This window comes from Mytilus californianus, unplaced genomic scaffold (genome assembly GCF_021869535.1).
Source record: "Mytilus californianus isolate M0D057914Y unplaced genomic scaffold, xbMytCali1.0.p SCAF_8, whole genome shotgun sequence".
NCBI classification, from domain to species: Eukaryota; Metazoa; Mollusca; class Bivalvia; order Mytilida; family Mytilidae; genus Mytilus; species Mytilus californianus.
Genome location: NW_026262734.1, coordinates 45,401,321 through 45,422,236, shown reverse-complemented (window position 1 = coordinate 45,422,236; position 20,916 = coordinate 45,401,321). Strand labels below are relative to the sequence as shown.

The window sequence follows — 20,916 nt, the reverse complement described above, 5'->3', positions numbered from 1 at the left end:
GATTTTGATATTGTGTTTTGTATACTGTAAATTATTTCCTGTACTCTTTTCCTTTTTTGCCATGACATTGTCAGTTTGTTTTCAACTTTTGAGTTTGAATATTCCTTCTGAATCTGTAGTTTCTCTTTCTAAACATTCTACATCGAATGTCGAGTGCTGCAAATTGAAAGATGGTCCGAGCAAATAGAATGACGAACATTCAAATGTTACATTTGGAATATTAAAATTCGAACGTAAAACATTGTGGAATATTGAAATTACAATTAGAATGTTGAAATCGAATGATCAAAATTCAAAATCAAAAATCAAAATTCACTGTAGTAAACACAGTACTGTTCAGATAATTTGTTTGCAGACAATTCCGATGATTCCGTCTATGTTCAGCCCGTTCAGTAGTTATTGTATTATTCCTTTACACATCAACATCATACCGAATTGTATGAACATCTGCTGGACAGTACTGAATTGACTGCAAGCTAGTTGGCTGATCAGTACTGAATTTACGGCAATTGATAAGTTTGAAATAATGATTTTCAGATGACGTTAAGATCAATATAACCGTTTAAGAGTAGAATTCATTTACTATTGTTGAAATCAAACCTTAAAATTGAAAATTGGATGCTGGATGATAAAAAATTCGAATGCTCAAAATTTGAATGTTGAATGCTGATATCTTATACTGAATGCTGAAATTAATTATTAAAATTTTTTAATTTTCATGTAGAAGCGGATCGTGGAAGATCAATATTTGATTATTGATTGAAATCTAATGTTGAAAAATGTTGAATGTTAAACTCAAATGAAAATCGACTGTTTACTTTGTATTTTTTTTCAAATTGAATGTTGAATGTTGATGTCAACCATTAAATGTTAAAAACTCAAAGTAACAAAATAAATGTTGAACATTCGAACGTTGAATGTTGAGTTCAAAAATACAGGCGGAGCTATTAAACATTTATTTATAAAACAAATTCAATGTTGAATGTGTAAAATACCTATCCAATATATGCTCATGATTTATTCTATACAGTTTTACAGTAATTGCTTCTGCTAAAAAATATGGATTTGAACGGAAACTGACATAAGGTTTCATTATGTTACAAATTTTAATAAAATCATTACTATATATATTTAGCGCTGTCAAATTTCACATCCATTGACATCGATTACCAAAATGAATCAACAATACATATTAAGAGCCAATCTGCCAGAAAACCATGCAAAACCGTCCGAATGTCACTTTTTCCAAATGAGTTCATATTTGGCATATTGGTGCACCTTAGTAATGTAAATAACCACACAAATTTTTTTGGGAAAATATTGAACCGATCTGGATATTTTTTGAGCACCATGTTTTACAGATGAAATTGCTCGAAAACAGCAAAAATAAGCCTTTTTTGGCATATTTCGCTGGTTTAAATAAAAAAATATGGTAACATTTATAATTTTTTGATAGTTGTTCCTAGTAATACATCACTTTAAGTGTAAGAATGCATAGAATTAACAATGCTGTCTATTAAGTGTATGTATAATCTAACTGTTTCAATATGTCTTATTTAGCTACATGTCCAAAATGGCTGATTTTGGTCATCTTTCAGAGCCAAAATACTCCAAGACCCGTTTATTATTGTAAAACAACATATCTACTTGCAAAGTATAACTATATATACCCAATCAAAAAAAATATCAAGCTCGGCAAATAATATTGGTGTCTGGTATATGCCACAACAAAATGGGGTAACCTGCATATTCAAATTTTCTCAATTTTGCCGTCTAATTTGTATAACTACTGACATATGATAGGATCTGGACTTATAAATAAGTATAACAACAAATGGAAAAGAATAATTAATGTTTCATTTAATACATTAAGAAAATAATCATACATATATACAAATTATTCATTATAAATCTAGAGGCTCCCAGGAGCCGAAATAGATCGTATTGACAAATTGTGCACCTAAAACGATAAAAAACACATATTTCAAACGCAATCAATTTAAATTAGAAGTTAAACAATTCAGAATAAGTTCAGACTGTAAAAAAAAAGTTTCTTCTGACCACTTTTGCAATTTATTCTTATAATATATTGATATAGTTGTCAGATAGTAGCAGAAAACTGTGAAAATTTGTAAATTTACACATTTCAGGGACAATAGCTCATAGATGTTATGTCCAATTTTTCAGAAAAATTTTGGGTATTTAGATCTTGTCATGTTGATAGTTTTTATCAAAATATATATATATATATATTGAAAAGTTTTTAAATTTTGTATACATATATATATGTATGACACTTCTTCTAAAGTTATTAAGATGATGGTTTAAAAGTAAAAACCGTAAACAGATGATTTTAACAGACACTTAGTGACGGAAATTTTTTTATGACCCTTTGAGCCTAGTATGCTAACAAGGCAAGATTTGCCAGGTACCTATATCTATGTTGCTGCAATGTGGTCAATTCAAACATGAAAATCATAAATGCTTCTAAAAAAAAATCCCATAACTAGACGAAAAACAAATTACTCAGTCTATATATACCAGTGCAAAATTTATAAAGAATTTTGAATGAAATTGGATAGCTGTTAAGATTACTGTACCTATAATGCTCTACATCACATCCTCGGAGATAACAGAATTAAAATAAGTCATATGAATCTTCAAATTTCAATAAAGTTGAATGTGTTTTTTTATACTTGAACGGCTATAGGTTTTACTATAAAACAAGTGTACATTAACTTTCTTGTAAAAGAAAAACCATAACATTAAAATCTCCATAAATGATGAACTGTTATTTTTTGAGACATCATCCCATGGAAGATTTAACTGATGTTTTAAAGTTGGAAAGTTTCTGTTGCTTGTTTGGTTGGTTGAAATTGTTTCTGTTAGAAGCATTATCAGTCTCCCAATCTGATGTTGACTGCTGTGAAAGTTCAGTTGTTGTTGACACTGACAGAAAGGTTAGCTGCGAGTCTAGATCTGAAAACCACAAAACATACATACATAAATCAGGCTGTTAGTTTTCATATTTTTTCATTTTCTTATTTTGGGGCCTTTTATGGCTGAATATATATGCAGTATAGGTCTTCCTCATTGTTGAAGGCCATATGGCGTATGAAGACCAATAGCTTTACTTCTACGTCATTTGTTCTCATTGGCAATCATACCACAATTTTTTATTTTTATACCACGGACAGGAAATAAAATTGACAACTTTTACTGTAAGTGGATGCAGTTACAAAATTCTCCCAACTAAAGCCAAATCATTTTTGCAGAATAGTTATTATCCACTCCTTTTAAGCATGTCCAAATACCCCTTAACATATTTACAACAATAATAAAATGCTCCGCAGGGCGCAGCTTGATACGACCGCAGAGGTCGAACCCTGAACAGTTGGGGCAAGTATGGACACAACATTCAAGCTTGATACAGCTCTGAATTTGGATTGTGATTAAATATTTGACACAGCATAGGTTTCTGACACAGAATGAATGTGGTCTAAGAACTTAAAAATTTTAAATTGGACATTCACCTATTATGGTCCAATATCCAAAATCTAAATACATGGTTTTTAATTTTGGACCCTTTTGACCTCAATGTGAACAAAGTTGATAACGGGGCCCAAAAATCAAAAATCTAAATACCTGGTTAGATTCAGCATATCAAAGAACCCCATATATTCAATTTTTGTTGAAATCAAACAAAGTTTAATTTTGGAAACCGATTTGGACCAACTTGAAAACTGGGCCCATAATCAAAAATCTAAATACCTGGTTAGATTCAGCATATCAAAGAACCCCATATATTCAATTTTTGTTGAAATCAAACAAAGTTTAATTTTGGAAACCAATTTGGACCAACTTGAAAACTGGGCCCATAATCAAAAATCTAAATACATGTTTAGATTCAGCATATCAAAGAACCCTAAGAATTCAACTTTTGTTAAAATCAAACTAAGTTTAATTCTGGACCCTTTGGACCTTAATGTAGACCAATTTGAAAACGGAACCAAAAATTTAGAATCTAAATACATGGTTAGATTCAGCAGATCAAAGAACCCCAATAATTCAATTTTTGATGAAATCAAACAAAGTTTAATTTTTGACCCTTTGGACCTCAATGTGGACCAATTTAAAAACGGGGCCCAAAAACCCCATTGAAATTGGTCAAAAAATAAGCAATTTATACGAAGTATCTTTTTTTGCACAAAACTGTGCAATTGAATATTTCTTGCTATTGCGCAATACTGTACAATTGACAATTTCTTGCTATTGCGCAATATTGTGCTATTGGATATTTCTTGCTATTGCGCAATATTGTGCAATTGAAGATTTCTTGCTATTGCGCAATACTGTGCAATTGAAGATATCTTGCTATTGTGCAATACTGTGCAGTTGAAAATTTCTTGCTATTGCACAATACTTATTATATAATAATTTACACATCCTGTTTGGTGTGTATCTCCTACCATATCATTATTATTTGCTTTTAAATATAAATCAGAAATAACCAACTTAAAATGGAAAATTTTAAAAGAAAAAAACAAGGAAAAAAAGAAAAAAAAGGAACCCCCCCCCCCCCCCCCCAATTTTTTGAACCCCCTTATGATTCATCATCCCCAAACTCAATTCCAGCCTTCCCTTTGTGGTATGGTACCTTGCAGTACAATTTCAGAGAGATCCATACACTTGAACACAAGTTATTGTCTGGAAACTAGAAAAATGTGTTTTTTTGGCCCCAAATTCCTAAACTTTTAAGGCAATTACCCCCAAACTCAAACCCAGCTTTCCCTTTGTGATATGGAACCTTGTAGTACAATTTCAGAAAGATCCATACACTTACACACAAGTTATTGTCATGAAACTAGAAAAATGCTTCTTTTTTGCCCCTTTTTTTGCCCCTAATTCCTAATATTTTGAGGCAATTACCCCCAAAATCAATCCCAGCATTCCCTGTGTGATATGGAACCTTGTGGTACAATGTCAGAGAGATCCATACACTAACACACAAGTTATTGTCTGGAAACTAGAAAAATGCTTATTTTTGGCCCCTTATTCCTAAACGTTTTGGGCAATTACCCCCAAATTCAATTCCAGCTTTCCCTTTGTGATATGGAACCTTGTAGTACAATTCCAGAAAGATCCATACACTTAACCCACAAGTTATTGTCATGAAACTAGAAAAATGCTTGTTTTTGCCCCTTTTTTGGCCCCTAATTCCTAATATTTTGAGGCAATTACCCCCAAAATCAATCCCAGCATTCCCTGTGTGATATGGAACCTTGTGGTACAATGTCAGAGAGATCCATACACTAACACACAAGTTATGTCTGGAAGTTACAAAAATGCTTATTTTTGACCCCTAATCCCTTAACTGTTGGTACCATAACCCCCAAATTCAATCCCAACCTTCCTTTTGTGGTATTGAACCTTATGGTAAAATTTCATAGAGATCCATTCACTTAAACTAAAGTTAGAGTGCGAAAACCAATGCGTCTTCGGACGACGCCGGACGACGACGCCAACGTCATACCAATATACAACCGCAAAATTTTTGCGGTCGTATAAAAATTGCCTCCATTTCGTTTGGCATGTCAAATTACCTCTCAATATAATTTTACATTGAAAACAGACAATGGTGATAATTTGACCGCTTTTAGTGACAATCTTTGAAATGGTGGCCATCTTTATATCTGTTCTCTGTGTCAAAGTACAGCTAAATATCAACATGATCAATATTCTTTAAAATAAAACTCAACAAAATTGAAAATTTCCCCTTTTATTTGCTGTGTCCATCTTTAAAAAAAAATTTCATTGTTTTGTTGGTATGTCAAAAGTGCTATAATTCCTTAATGTCAATTTTCATATAAGGCCATCTTGAAAATGTTTGCCATTTTGGAAGAAAAAACAACCTTACTTTGTTTAGCAAGTCAAACTACCACGACTATCCCTAATTAACAATTTTCATTAAATTAACCAGTGTTGAAATTTGTGCCATCCTTGGTGGCCATCTTGAAAATGTTTGACATCAGATAATCATCCACATATTGTGCTTTTCTTTTCACTAAAGTTTCATTTAAAAAGATAACACCAGTTATCTCAGAAAAGGACAAATTTTGTGGAAGATGAAGAAAAAATGCAAGTTTGGACAGAACATTCAAGCTATAACAGCTCTAAATTTGTAATGGGATTAAATATTTGACAAAGAATAGGTTTCTAACACAGAATAAATATGGTATAAAGATAAAGTTTAATAGATTCAGCATATCAGAGAACCCCAAGATCAAATTAAGATTTAAAATTTAGTTTAATTTTGGACCCTTTGGACCTCAATGTAAACCAATTTCATAATAGAGCCCAAAAACTAAATACAGGTTAGATTCAGGCTGAATCAGCATCTTTAAAATTATTGTTGAAATCAAACACAGTTAAATTATGGACCCCATTTGAACCAACTTGAAAACTGGGACCAAAATCATAAATCTAAGTACATATTTATATTCAGGATATTTGATTATTTCTATTTATCATTCAAAGAACCCTAATTCATTGTAATTAGAGTTCAAGTTTTGTTGAAATTAAACTAAGTTAAAATTTGGACCCTTTGGACTTTAAAATGTGGACAAATTTGAAAACCGGACCAAAATTAAAAATCTAAATATAAAACATTTGCATTTTGTATATCAAAAGAACCTCAAGAATTCAAGTTGTGTAGAAATAAGAAAAAAATTTTTGGACCATTTTGAAATCAATGTGAACCAATTTAAAATGGGGCCCAATTGCAACATCTTAAATTATTTAAATACATTGTTAGATTTAGCATATTAACAGTCAGGGGTACTACTTAAACAAGTGATTTCAGAATCACTCCCTCGAGTGATTTTGGCTGTGAAGTATTAAAAATTTTCACACAGACTTTTTAAAATCACTGAAACAAGTAATTTTAGAAGTTAAAATGTAATCACTTTAATAAGTGTTTATATCATTTTCTTGATATTTTTCCCACAAGCTTGATTTTTTTATTGGTAAAAAGACAACAATTCCATTGAAAAAACAACTATGTATATGCAGAAATTGTATTTTGCTTGAGAAGCCTGACACTTTTACAGTTTTTTTAAAATATGCAAAAACTGGAATAGTTTGTAGATCAGGTCATAACCTTGAAGTAGATCATTCTAACTCTAAAGAAAACCAATCAGGTTACCTAATATTGTTGATCTTTGTCTGATAGTAAGAGTAGTTAATGAATTTTTGATTACAGAAAAATTCCCAAGGGTACTTTTAAAAGCTTTAGCGCACTAACTTACTGCCCAAGCGCACTGGTGAAATTAATATACAAAGAATAAGGGATAATTGATTTATGTAGGAAAATTATAGAAAAGATTGTGAAAATATGGAAAATCAATGAAATTAGCATTTGAAGATCAAAGAAAACACTAAAATCACTTAAATAGGTGATAACTGAATTTATCAAATCACTGAAATAAGTGATGATGAAATCACTTGTTTAAGTAGCACCCCTGACTGATTAAGAACCCAAATAATGTATTTATTTTAATTTGTTCTTGTCCTAAACATGCATGAACTATTTGCCATTGGACATTAGCATTTCCAACAAACAATCAATTAATCGAACAGGTGAAATATCTTCAAAAGTACCAATAAAAATCTCCCCCTTTTATATTTGAAAAAGTAAAATCACAAAAGTACTGAACTCCGAGGAAAATTCAAAAAGGAAAGTCCCCAATCAAATGGCAAAATCAAAAGTTCAAACACATCAAACGAATGGATAACAACTGTCATATTCCTGACTTGGTACAGGCATTTTCTTATGTAGAAAATGGTGGATTGAACCTGGTTTTATAGCTAGATAATAAACCTCTCACTTGTATGACAGTCGCATCAAATTCCATTATATTGACAACGATGCGTTAACAAAACAAACAGACACAATAGGTAAAATTGTCAAAAATAGGGGTACAGCAGTCAACATTGTGTTATCATCTTAATCACTATAAAAACAAACAAATGTAACGAAGAAGCACAAAAAGGCATACATCAAATTTAACATCCTCATTTTGTTTATATTATACGATTTTATATATCTATGTAAAATCCACCCATAGAGGATGGAAGGTTTTAAGTACTGGCGTAAAATCGCGCGTTTGAAATTCGCACAGGTAGACATAAAATAATTTTGTCGTTCAAAGTATGACGGGATACATAAATACAGAGTCACGTAAAATGGATATCACAAAAAACAGACTTAACAGTAAAAGTAATACGTATTAATAAATAAAATAATTGAAATGGAATGTATGAACAGTTCATTAGTCATTGTTAGTTATTGAATGGAAACTATAGGAGCCGCCCAATATAGTACTACAAATTAAAATTAGCAAAGTGATTTTTCAATGGGAAAACCAAGTTAACAAAGACCTGTTTAATAAAACTGATGTACAAATGTATAACATGTAATTGTATAATTATGTTATTATATAAGTGATTACATATACTTTGTATGATTACCATGTTATACAAACAGTTAAATTAATATATAAGTTAATAATAACTTACCAATATCTTCTTCTATTCATGTATTTAGTTTGACCTGGCTATTGTCACTTTTACAAAAATTCATCTTAATTGAGCATTGCTTCCATATATATAGCCCTACAAATAAAAAGTGTTAAAATATAAAATAATTCTTCAATTTTGTTTTACATGAAATAAAATATATCAGACAGGAAATGTAGGGTAGTGTAGCATCACTGTGCATGTAGTTTAAATGTATGTTTTTTCTTTTAAAAAGGGCTCTATAAGTAATCTACATACATGTACATGTAGGGTCCTAAAATTGAACTTTACAAAAGTTTGCAATGCTTTTGATTTTTTTAGTCTCCATGGCCTATTAGTTCATTAAAAAAATATTATTCTCTGGATAAAGTTGTCTAGTGTTACATGTACAGTATGTTGTATGTAAAACATGTATTTGTTGGAGGCTTTTCCACGAGATAAAAGTTTTTTTAGTAGACAAAGAGCTGAACAACTTCCAGTAAGAACTGAAAATATAACTTAGGGGAAGAGAATAAAAACCTGACCTGCTAAACGTTGAATATGTTGAAATAGATTTTGATTAATATCATGATTCTGGTCTATAAATTAATTTTTTAAAGCAGAAAATAAATATATATTGTACCCTGGTTAATAGCTTGAAAATTAAAATTCTGTCCTAAGCTGACATGGACATAAATATTTTGACTATTCTAACCCTCCCCCCTTGCTTTTTTAATCAAATGGTCCCAAGACAGAACAATGTATATATGGATATATATTATTTGCTTGCACTTTGCCATAGGAAATAAATAAGATGTCTTAGAAACAGGTCAGGTGTAAAAGAATATTCACATGCCCCTTCAACACCACCCCCACCCCCCCCCCCCCCCCCCCCTTTTTCCCCCCTCCCCCCTTTTTTTTAATCTAGCTAACGTATCAATTGTTGGTCCCCTAATTTCAGATTGACTATATGGAACAAATGAAAATTGATTGTAAGATTTGTACCTGTTCCTACTGGAATAACTCGTCCTGTATACAGCCTGTTTTGAAAGGGTGAAGATCCTTGGTCAGCTTTGGCTTTACTGGAAGAGGGTTGGACGAGATGTTGACATCTTGCTTGACTATCATGTCAATGAATTCCATAAAAGTCCCTGTACTTCTAGCATATTCAAAGACAAGATGATGTAACAACCATGGGAAAATAAACCACTCCTTGTCTTATATAAAATAAGGAGTCCTGTTGGAAATTCTACACCATAGTTTTCAGTATTATTCAGACTTCCTAAATGTAGATGAATGGTAGTCTGTATCTGTATGAATATGTTTGGTTACCAATGCTGGTTTCAATACCACGGTAGAGAGAGTGTTGTTGATTTATTGATGGTGCGCCAGAGCAGTTTTGACACTCTTAATCTCAATTTTGGTGCGAGCAAGGTGGTTCCACTTGCTCACTTTTTTTTTTTACGAAGAATGATTAAGAATACTTTTGTTTTGCACGTTGAAATCTAAAAACACTTTTTGCTGTTCATGGACTTATTTTTCCAATCAATATTTATCATGTTTATTCACTAAATTATTGTCATGATTGTCAAATTTCTCGGCAGTAATTATTTTTTTTGGAAATGCTATTTTGGTCTTTAGTGCATTCAGATATCTTAAATAGTTTGTAATATGTAGATGTATAAGGCTGGGATAGCCCACATGCTCATCCTAGAATATTAAAGTCACAAACTTCACTGTAAACATTTGTCTGCCAAACCATCACTGGGAGCTGACATGTTTGAGATCTTACCCAAGGGAGATAAGTCAATGGAAGAGCATAACAGATGGACTCCCTGGTTTCAGACAATTTATTGATTTTTGGACTTGCAGTACAAATACGTCTTATTTCATTTTTCAGACAAATTGATTTTACTGGTTCGAATGATTTTATGAGCCATTTCAGTACCAATTGTGTTTAGAATTTAATTAAAATCAAAATCAAAATGTGTCAATTTGGGACTAAAATCACCATTCTTCCAAGTCGTAAATTAACATATATTATTCATTTGCCAAGCTTAATATTTTGTTTTGATATAAAACATACCCCATAGTTAAAACCTATATAAGTTGCAAACAAATCTGGAATGGGTCTTGCAAGATAGAAGCGAATGAAAACCACGTAAATTCATGTATGAAAAACCCCGCCTTTGTGTCCCTGCTCCTGGCAATGTGCCAAATCGTTTAAATTTTCATTTGTATTGATCATAACATAGTAAAATGGATGAGTTTCAGCTGACATTACTCTAAAAACTCAACTACCCCATTTAATATGCTTCTGGGTCATTCTTAAAAGGCATAAAAAAGTTGGATTTTTCCTTGGTTTCATTATGAATTTACAGAATTATGCAAATGAGGCTGTTACTAAAAATAGATACGATTCTGGGAAAAATTAAGTGGTCAAATTCCTTTATTTTATGTCAAGGATTAAGATGATGTATAAAAATTTGTCAAGTTGTGATTGTCGATTTGGACGATTTTCTGAATATTGCATGGTTTTCTGGCGGATTGGCTCTTAATAGATTCAACGTAATTTGTTTTGGTTAACAGTGTCCTCATTATTTTTTTTTTGGGGGAGGAGGGAGGGGGAGGAATACTCAAAATTTGCGGAAATATGTCCAATTGAGATGTGTTTCTTCGAAATTTTTGTTTGTTTGAAGACATGTTTAAGAATAAAATCACAATCTTGTTAGAACCTGAAAGAACCCATGGTTTGTTGTGATATGATAACTTTTGATACAGATGGAAAGAATCTTTAAAATAGCCGTGTAAAATAAATTCAATGAATATTGGTTGTATCACTTTATAAGACGGGGTTTTCGTTGAAATGTTAAGCATGTGTACGTTTACTTTAAATCAATTTCTATTTTTGAATCCGAACTTTTTTGTTTTGAAGGTAACAAAACATGTGCTTTGTACATACACATTGGCTTTGTCTGTTTCTACTTCTATTGGATACTTCTAAGCAAAGAAATGAATTATAATTGAATACACATACATGTATATATAGAATAAAATTGATAAATATTTATATATAGAAGTATTTCTCTCCAAAAAATACATGAACGTCTATCAAAACTTAAAAATTGCATTTCTCTCGAAAAAAAAATATTCGTAATTTTCTTGTTACAGGTTTCCATTCGTCATATTTTAGTTGGATGTAAAATTTTACAAGATGTTAGTGATGATAAGAAGAACGAGCAAATTGAGAGGGAGACATCGCAAAGATTAAAACTGTAAGACAAATACCAAAGCAGATACAATACTGAATGTTTAAAGATGACGAAGCTGTCTGTCAAATTGTGAATTTATTTAATTGCATTTTATTTAAATTAGTTTCAATTATTCTGCATCGTAATGATGGATGATTAAAAAAAACTAAGATATTCCAAATAAACTTTTTAACATGTATGATTATGTGAAGGGCACAATCATGTTTTTTGAATTTTGGGTCAATGAACCTCCAAGGAACAATCTATATTTTAGCCTTTCCTTTGAATGCAAGGTTGATGTGTTTCCGATTTCACTCGTGATTTGTCAATTTAAAAACCAAATTAAACAAATACACATAAAAACAATAACTGCCTGCGGATGTTTTTTTTTCTATTCTAAATACAACCAAGTTTTGATGATGCAGCTGCTGCTGCTGCTGCTGATGATGATGACGATGATGATGACGATGATGATGACGATGATGATGACGATGACGATGATGATGATGATGATGATGATGATGATGATGATGATGATGATGATGATGATGACGATGACGATGACGATGACGATGACGATGATGATGATGATGATGATGATGATTTTCAATGGCACATCCTTAGGTCCAACTATGTGAAGTCCTCTTTTGTTTTAAATTTGTAATACAAAAGGTTTTGTGTATATTTTGAAAGTTAAGGATGTAGATGTATTTTTCTACCGCAAATATGTTTGCCATTGCCAGCTTTTGCGAAAAGAGATTGCTAATGTTAGTGTTATGCAAACCATTGTTGATATCTAGTATAGACTGGATGCGAATATATTTAACATATACGTATTGTACTACCATAACTTTAACATGACATTTCATAAATTATTAAGCCATATGAGAGAGGCAACAGAAAACAAAGGGACATTCAAACTCATAAGACGGAAAAAAAAACAGACAACGCCATGGCGAATAAAAACGTTAACCGACAAAAAGACAAACACGGTACAAAAACACAACATAGAAAACTAAAGACTTAGCAATTCGAACCGTACCAAAAACCCGGGAAGATTTCAAGTGCTCTGGAAGCGTAGTATTTCAAAAAACGAAATGTCATACTAAGGAAACTGGATGCAATATTTTTTACAAGCTTTATTAATATTTATTAAGTACTTAAACTCTATTGTGACGAAAATATATTCTTCACACGACAAACAGATATTTTGCTTAAAATTATATCAGGGTATATAGAATCAAACCTGCATTTGATGTCAATTTCAATAGAATGAAAAGTTACTAAAATAATTTGTAATTAGTAATTGATTACCGTCTGTGCTCAATCGGTTAATCAGTATTCGTGTCACTTTGTGTCCAACCATATTACTCAGTTATTATCAATCAAAATATATTCTTATATTTTGGAAATATAACCTAAAAAACTAACACGATTTAGAACTACACCTCTATCTGAATATAAAACATAATATATAATTACCCATGTCTCAATACGATAAATAACTCAACTCCATACTTTGCAAACATGATAAGAAAAGGGTCAAAACTAAAGCGTATATCATGGATTAAAGATTTGTCATCAATTTGTTCTATACATGCAATATTCAGTAAAAATGTCTATTTTATAGATATTTCACAGAGCGTGCAACCCTGATTACAGGATTTATTTACGAGGCTACCTCGAACAACGATTTAGTTGAAACTGAGCTCAGTGAATCAGTGAATCATGCTGGTCGTCTTTTGGTGAACCATGGGTACTTAGAAGATGCAATTAAGACGGAAAACAAGGCATTTCTTGACAACAAAACCGTCACAGATATTCTGAATAAAATGTGGTACGGAGAGCAGAAATCTTTATTTCGTAAGGTATTTGATGAGTATGCATATTGAATAATCGGCGAACGATCTGAGATAGTGCTTAAACTAAATCTAACGAACGCATGCAATGCTTTATATTTCAATGCAATCTTTTCCTTAAATGTTTAAAATGTTTATAAAGCACATTTCGAAAATAATTTAGAAATTAGTGGATAAAAAAATGCAACACTATGATCGATTGAGCACATGCATGTATTTATTTTGTAATAATAATGACCAACTCACAGACTATACTGAAATGAATGATGAAAGGAATTTCCTGATGGTAAGCATCAGTCTTTCAGCTGCATATGAATAGAAGTGATATTGTCCTACACAGTTTTAAATTATCAAGAGAGAGAGAGATAAACACCTCTTTCATAATATAAAATAATTGAAAAATATTTCGACTCAAATAACACGAATATATATTGCAACCCATGGAATTTACTGTACATGTACGAGTAATCATTTTCCATTCTTTGCGGTATATATGGATTTATATATATATATATATATATATATATATATATAAAACGTCTGAATAATAGTCAACAATCTTTCCCACGAGGGCGCTGGATCGTTACGAGGAACGATACATGTACACAATAAATAAATTATATAAACGCCTGAAAAGTGTACAAAACAACACCAATAACAAAAAAAAAAAACTATAAATGTAATTATTTATAAATATTTCGGATAACAGATATCCTTCATCAGTATGATTATGATCATGGATGTCAAATGAATCATATCAAAATTACTTTGATTAAACTATAACAATCTTGAAATTTATACAATAAAACAGTTAAACCGAACATCATAGTTTAGACGCTTGTACAATTCTAAAAATTTTAAACATGACATAGGTTATATAGCTATTTACAGCAGAGACTGCAAAAATATGCTTCAAATAAAAATAGTAATGTGCGATATGAACTGCAACAATTCTAAAATTTAAAAGGTGACGACAGTTACGATGTTACAAGAACGATTGCGTGAATAAACATTCCAAATAAGCAGCACTGACCGATCTAAGTTTGTAAATATTTCAAATTTGACAACGGTAGAGTAATTACAACAGAGGCTTCGTATTTAAACATCCCAAATAAATAGCAGTTAAAAAATATAATAATAAATTTCGACTAAGGTTAAATAGTTGAACGTGACTGGGTACTTTTACATCCCTCCAAAATGAATAGAACCAAGCAATTTAAACTGATATAATTACAATTTTTTTTTAGAGTTGAGTAAGGTAAAGAAATAGAAGCAGAGACTGTAGTAATAAGTAATATAACCAAAATGAAAAGCACTGCGCGAATTCGAACTACATACTATATATATATTATAAAAAAAAAGACAAACAAAACAATAACCTTACAAAATGTCACTTGATTCCTATTTAAGTAAATGTCTGAATATTGTGGATATTCGCATATCATATTTTGAAAATAAATAAGAAATTAAGTGCCAGTCTTTGTAAGCATCGGGAAATTTAGTAGAATATCAAAACATGATCGGAACAACCCTTCGACCTAACCATCTTATTTTGGAGTTACCCTATCCTTATTTAGAAATGGTAGGTCTATCGTTTCTGTATGTGTTGTTATTCGAAAAATCTCTAAATGAGGAAGTTGGGCTGTTTTAGTAGAATTCGTCTTTTGAACGGGATATCATATCCTAATTTTAATGATGTTGTTAACAGCGCGTTTATTTAGGCACTTTCAATGGAAACTAACTGAGCGTTTAAATAAACGTACTTTTATAGGTTATCAACTTATCAAAATAGTAAAAGTTTCAAATATAATTGTTTTATCGGTTCGATCATTGATTTCGATTTTGAAAAGTTGAAACATTACTAAATGCATATTACTTTATATGTACCATTATTCTATCGATACTGTTTACTTACACATGTTATATTTTGGCATTGCACATGATCATGCGTTTCTCAAACTGTTTATGAAGTATTTATACTAAATCCGTTGGAAAAACATGATTTATTTATAAGTGGTAATTGGTTTTGAACTAGCCTTCAGTCACTGTGAGTAGATCTTATTTCGGTGCTTTACTGCCCCAGTAAAAGGATGGACTTCGAGCACTCACAAACCTTGTTTTACTCGTTTCAACTGTTAACATTTTCATGTCGGGGCTTAAATAGCCGACTATACGGTATGGAGTTTTCTCATTGTTGAAGGTCGAACGATTGCATACGATTGCATACTAACCCTCAATTTTGTTCTCATAACACACGATTATTCAAACATGACATTTACTTATTTCATGGCAATCAAATAGTAAAGGTGAAGAGAAAAATCTATCTCACTATCACACGTATCAATATAAATAAGAAGATGTGGTATGAGTGCCAATAAGACAATTTTCCATTCAAGTCCCAATGATTTGAAAGTTAAAAATAAAAGGCCAAAGAACGGCCTTAAACACGGAGCCTTAGTTCAAATCGAACACCAAGCTGTAAAGGTTCCTACAATAACTAGTGTAAAACAATTCAAACACGAAAACCAGGGGTCTAATCTTCATAAAAAAACAAGAAATGAGAAACACTTATGAACCACACCCAAAAAGATGACAACATCATAAATACAGGCTACTGATTTAGAACAGATACATAAAAATGCAGCTGTTTTCAACGTTTGAACAGGCGTCAACCTTCACCCTAACCTGAGACAATAGTGTAACATTACAACATAAAAGACACACTATAGAATATGACTTGAAATGGCTTATTTCGATCAAAAATACATTAAACTAAAGCAAAAACAAGAAAACATACACTTTACGAAAAAGTTTGATCTATGACAAAATATAAATACAACATTAAAACGTAGATTTCTATATGACATAGACGTTAAAGGTAGTTATAAAGATATAGAAACAGTGTCATAAAGACAGATCTAACTTGGAACAAAATGGCGTTGAATAAAACAGCGTACACAGGTATTTAAAATATAACAATTTTTGTTGTCAGGAGTTCTGAAGTAATGTTGAGTTTATCGGTCATAGGAGTTCGTGTGAAAATTGTTACGATTAATAGTAGGTTTGTTTGGTTTGTTTTTTATTGGGGGTGATGGGGTGGGGGGGATTTGTACCAATGGCGTCTTTCAAACATGGGCCTTCAACTTTCCGATATTATTCTTTGTGTGTGTGTGTGCTTATTTGTTTTTAGTGTATACATGCGATTTTGCATAAACCTTTACAACTTTTGATGTTTAAGCATGCATCCCCGCTTTCAGTATTGAATGTTTTATTGCAGAAGTTCAGGAATAAGGATTAAAAACCAAAATGGTCAGTGTTCATGATCATGACCGATTAGGATTTTAGGATTGCGTTAAAACTTTTCAAAAGCCAATTGACACTGACAAAGCCTTTTGTTGTGCCGAAATATTTTTCAATACGATAACTTTCGTCTTATTCGTATATAATTATCTTTTACCATCATCGTTTAACAACTCTTTAGAATTTTGAATTCGTATTGTCATAGAAGACCAACCTATCGTATACATTTTTATGACATTGTGTGTGTATTGATGAAAATTATACCTTGACACTCGGATTTACTACAGCTCGATGATACCAGGCATTTAACATGTTTAAAGTATAATACAATGGATTATATTAACCAAAGCAGGTTATAGCAGATCCGATTATTTACTTTATCTCAATCCTCGACATGAACTTTGACTGTTTCTTTTCATTTCTACGAGTTTGTATTTAATTCGGCTAAATGTTCAAAAACACCATGCCATTGAATATAAGTATGAACGTTTTATAAAGTCAATGTTACAGTAGTGAAAATGTTTCGTGAACAAAGCATTTTAGAACAGAGAATACTGATTTTCAAACCCCTTTAATACATATTATGCAATGCTAGTGTTTAACTTTAGATAATTGAGCTAACTCAATCTTCATATTTTCTCACAAAATAAAATAACAATTTAACTGTTTGCCATCTAATAAACATGTACTGTAGTTAATTATCTTTGAATAGGTTGTATTGTTCATCCTGCTAGCCCTTATACACTTAATTGTTATGCCAGTATTGATGATCAACATAACAGCTTCTCCTCTTAAATGGTAAGTATTCAATGCATCACTGTTACCAAGATTTACCAATAGCAGTTTTTAAACAAATGTAAAGATTTTTGATGACGTATTTTTAAGGCCACGTTTTTTTCTATAGGTTTTGGCTTTTTTTGCTTTTAACAGTTCTTCAATGTTTTGATAGGTATTGATAATAAAACAATTTTACTCTTATCATCATTTAAGTGGCATTTATTGCCGAAATGCGAATCTGCTGCAGTAATGTATATGCTAAATATAACGATACTATTCGGTTGGATATAAAATCGATGTACAGTAAAGACCACAATTAGCTGGGTATTTTTTATTTTGATTTTCAATGGTCACTTAAAAATATGAAAACCCAGTTTAGGGCATCCGATACAGTTTCAAGGGAGTTAACTCTTCGCGCGACGTTAAGAGTTCGATTTCCCGTAAAACGTCACTATCTGCGGGACGTCATGCGTGTAATGTTCCGTAATAAGAACGATATTTTGTATAATCGATGCTCCAATTTATGTTTCTCACACATATTAACTTCTACACCATTAAGATTAGTGCATTTGATTAGAAAAGGATAAAAGTCTAATAAAATCATATGAAATTAAACACATTTTACTGTTTCTGCTGTTTTTCACATTAAAGCTTCTGTGAGATCTTCAACCAAATATCGTTTAATTAGCAATCTCAACACGACTGACCCTTTTGGTGTTACTGATATAATGCATGTCAATTATCATTTTTATTATCATTCATCATTCATGATCGAATTTCGATTTGGATCCGATTTTTTGACATTTTATTACAGCACAGAAAAGCAAAGTCAATATGAATTTGTGTCAATTGATTTTTTAAATCTAATACCGAAAGTTCATGTACACGAAGAAGTAAAAGAGGGACAAAAGATACCAGAGGGACAGTCAAACTCATAGATCGAAAACAAACTGACAACGCCATGGCCATAAATAAAAAAGACAAACAGACAAATAATAGTACAGAAGACACAACATAGAAAACTAAAGACTAAGCAACACGAACCCCACCAAAAACTGGGGGTGATCTCAGGTGCTCCGGAAGGGTAAGCAGATCCTGCTCCACATGTGGCACCCGTCGTGTTGCTTATGTTATTACAAATCCGGTAAATAGTCTAATTCGGTAAGTCACATTCGTGAAAAGGGCAGGGTATTGTAGTTACGACATAAGGAACATATCCGATATCATCTGTGAAACGGTTATTTCATAACTGTCAACCAACTCGTGATGGCGTCCGTAAAATTTACGAAGGGATGATTTCAACTTCACCATTTGGAACTCTTGGCTTAATAGCTTCCTTGTGAGCAGCAATCCTCTATCAAGGAAATCATGATAGGAAACACAAGCCCGGGAATATCGTATCAATTGGGAGATATATACTCCGTATGCAGGCGCTGCTGGAATGTTGCTACATAGAAATGGAAAGTTCACAATTGGGAAGCTGAAATCATCTTTTTGTCGGAACATTTAATTTTATGTAAAATTAAAAAATGGTATGCCGCTACTATTAACATTAATACAACTTTCAATAAAAAAAAAAGTTCCAATGTCCGTCGCGGTGCACATATTTTATCCAACAAAGGGCAATAACAAACAAAAAATGTGTTTGTTCTTTAAATTTTTTTACAAATATCTTGACAGCAAATGAAATGCAATTTCCAATATAATTAGTATATTCAAGGGGCATAATTTAAAAAAAAAAAGTTGATATGAACTGATTACTGATTTTTGAACGTGTCCATATGATATAAATTTTATAAAAATCTGGGAAGAATTGTACACTTAAAAAAAATCTAATTAACCGGAAGGACAGACAGAGGAATGGACGTGTGGTATTTCTATGTACCCAACAACGCGTCGCAAGGGGGGACACAAATATATTTAGTTATTTACCAATACAATTATGCTATAAGAGAAGTATTTGGATTTTAGCCGCAAACTTTACAACCCCCCCCCCCCCCTTTTCCCCTTTCCAAACCAAAAAAAACAGCATTAAATACTGAGGAGAAAGTATAATTGAGAATGGAAATGGTGAATATCTCAAAGAGACAACAACCCGATAAGTATGCCAATTCAATATAATAGCACAAACCGAAAAAGGTAGGGTCAGTTTTCCAAACTTATGACACACTGATTGACTTTTTTTAAGATCTTTGCAAAAATTATCAGAGCTATAATTTGAGGTTTCTATAACATTATTTGTTATTGCTGAACGTTTACTAACAAGATTATAAATGCTTTAATAAGTGACTTGCTTTAAAATCGTAATTTGGGACGGTAAATTTTGAAATTTGAGAGAGGAATAAAAAGGAACAAAACCAAAACCAAAGTTATGGGGGATAATTAGGTAACATGTCCAGTCTTCTGGATATTAATTAAATCGTCTTTTGCCAAATAAAAAATTTTGAAAAATTTCTAAATTATAGTATAAAAAAACATCTAGAGGTCAACATATGGTCTAAAACAATACACGAGTGTGTACGGTGCTTGCATGTCAAGTTCTAAATTGCCGCGATTCTTTAAATTAAGCCGTAAAAAAATATCAACAGTCCGCAATAACTATACTTGAGATGTTTCCCACTTGGATCATAAACAGAGAGAGGTATTTATGATCCACATGATTTTATTTCCAAAAACAATGGTAGCTCTTTATAAGCAATACATCTAAAATTGTCGCCGATAGCTTGTAGAGATACATTTGTAATTGGTGTGAGACGTCGAAATTGTCTGCCAGCGACGTCGTGCTTTTTCCCGCTAACGTTGAGGTTACGAATGGAGACGCAATTTTTGGGCTAAATCGCGATTTATCTTCGAATCAAACACGGTGACATTTATTTTTTTATTTGCTATTTTGGGTTAGCATGACAAAAAGCAGTTGATGTAGAAAAATGAGAAAAATGGCAATATAAGAACCTCTCGATTTCAACATTTTAAAGTAAGAATATATCCAACTTTGGGCATCTCATCCGTGATTTTAAGTATGGCTTGAATAACTAACTAGTCATTCTTGTAGGGATCAATTTTCCCTTAGGTTGTTTACTAATCACAGCATCAGATTGAATCTAATCTTATCAATTTATGACGAAGAATATCTACTCCAAAATTTTTATAACTTTGCTTAATTTTTTTACAAA

The 20,916-nt window shown here is 31.7% G+C and overlaps 1 long non-coding RNA gene across 1 annotated transcript; it reads right to left on the bottom strand.

Annotated features, from left to right (window-relative positions):
• Positions 1 to 1,840: 1,840 nt before the first annotated feature.
• Positions 1,841 to 11,110, bottom strand: LOC127710873 (uncharacterized). Its single transcript, XR_007986375.1, has 3 exons — positions 9,562 to 11,110; positions 8,578 to 8,673; positions 1,841 to 2,979 (listed from the first exon to the last, which is right to left on the bottom strand). It is a non-coding gene; the product is annotated as an uncharacterized LOC127710873 (long non-coding RNA).
• Between the last annotated feature and the right edge of the window lie 9,806 nt (positions 11,111 to 20,916).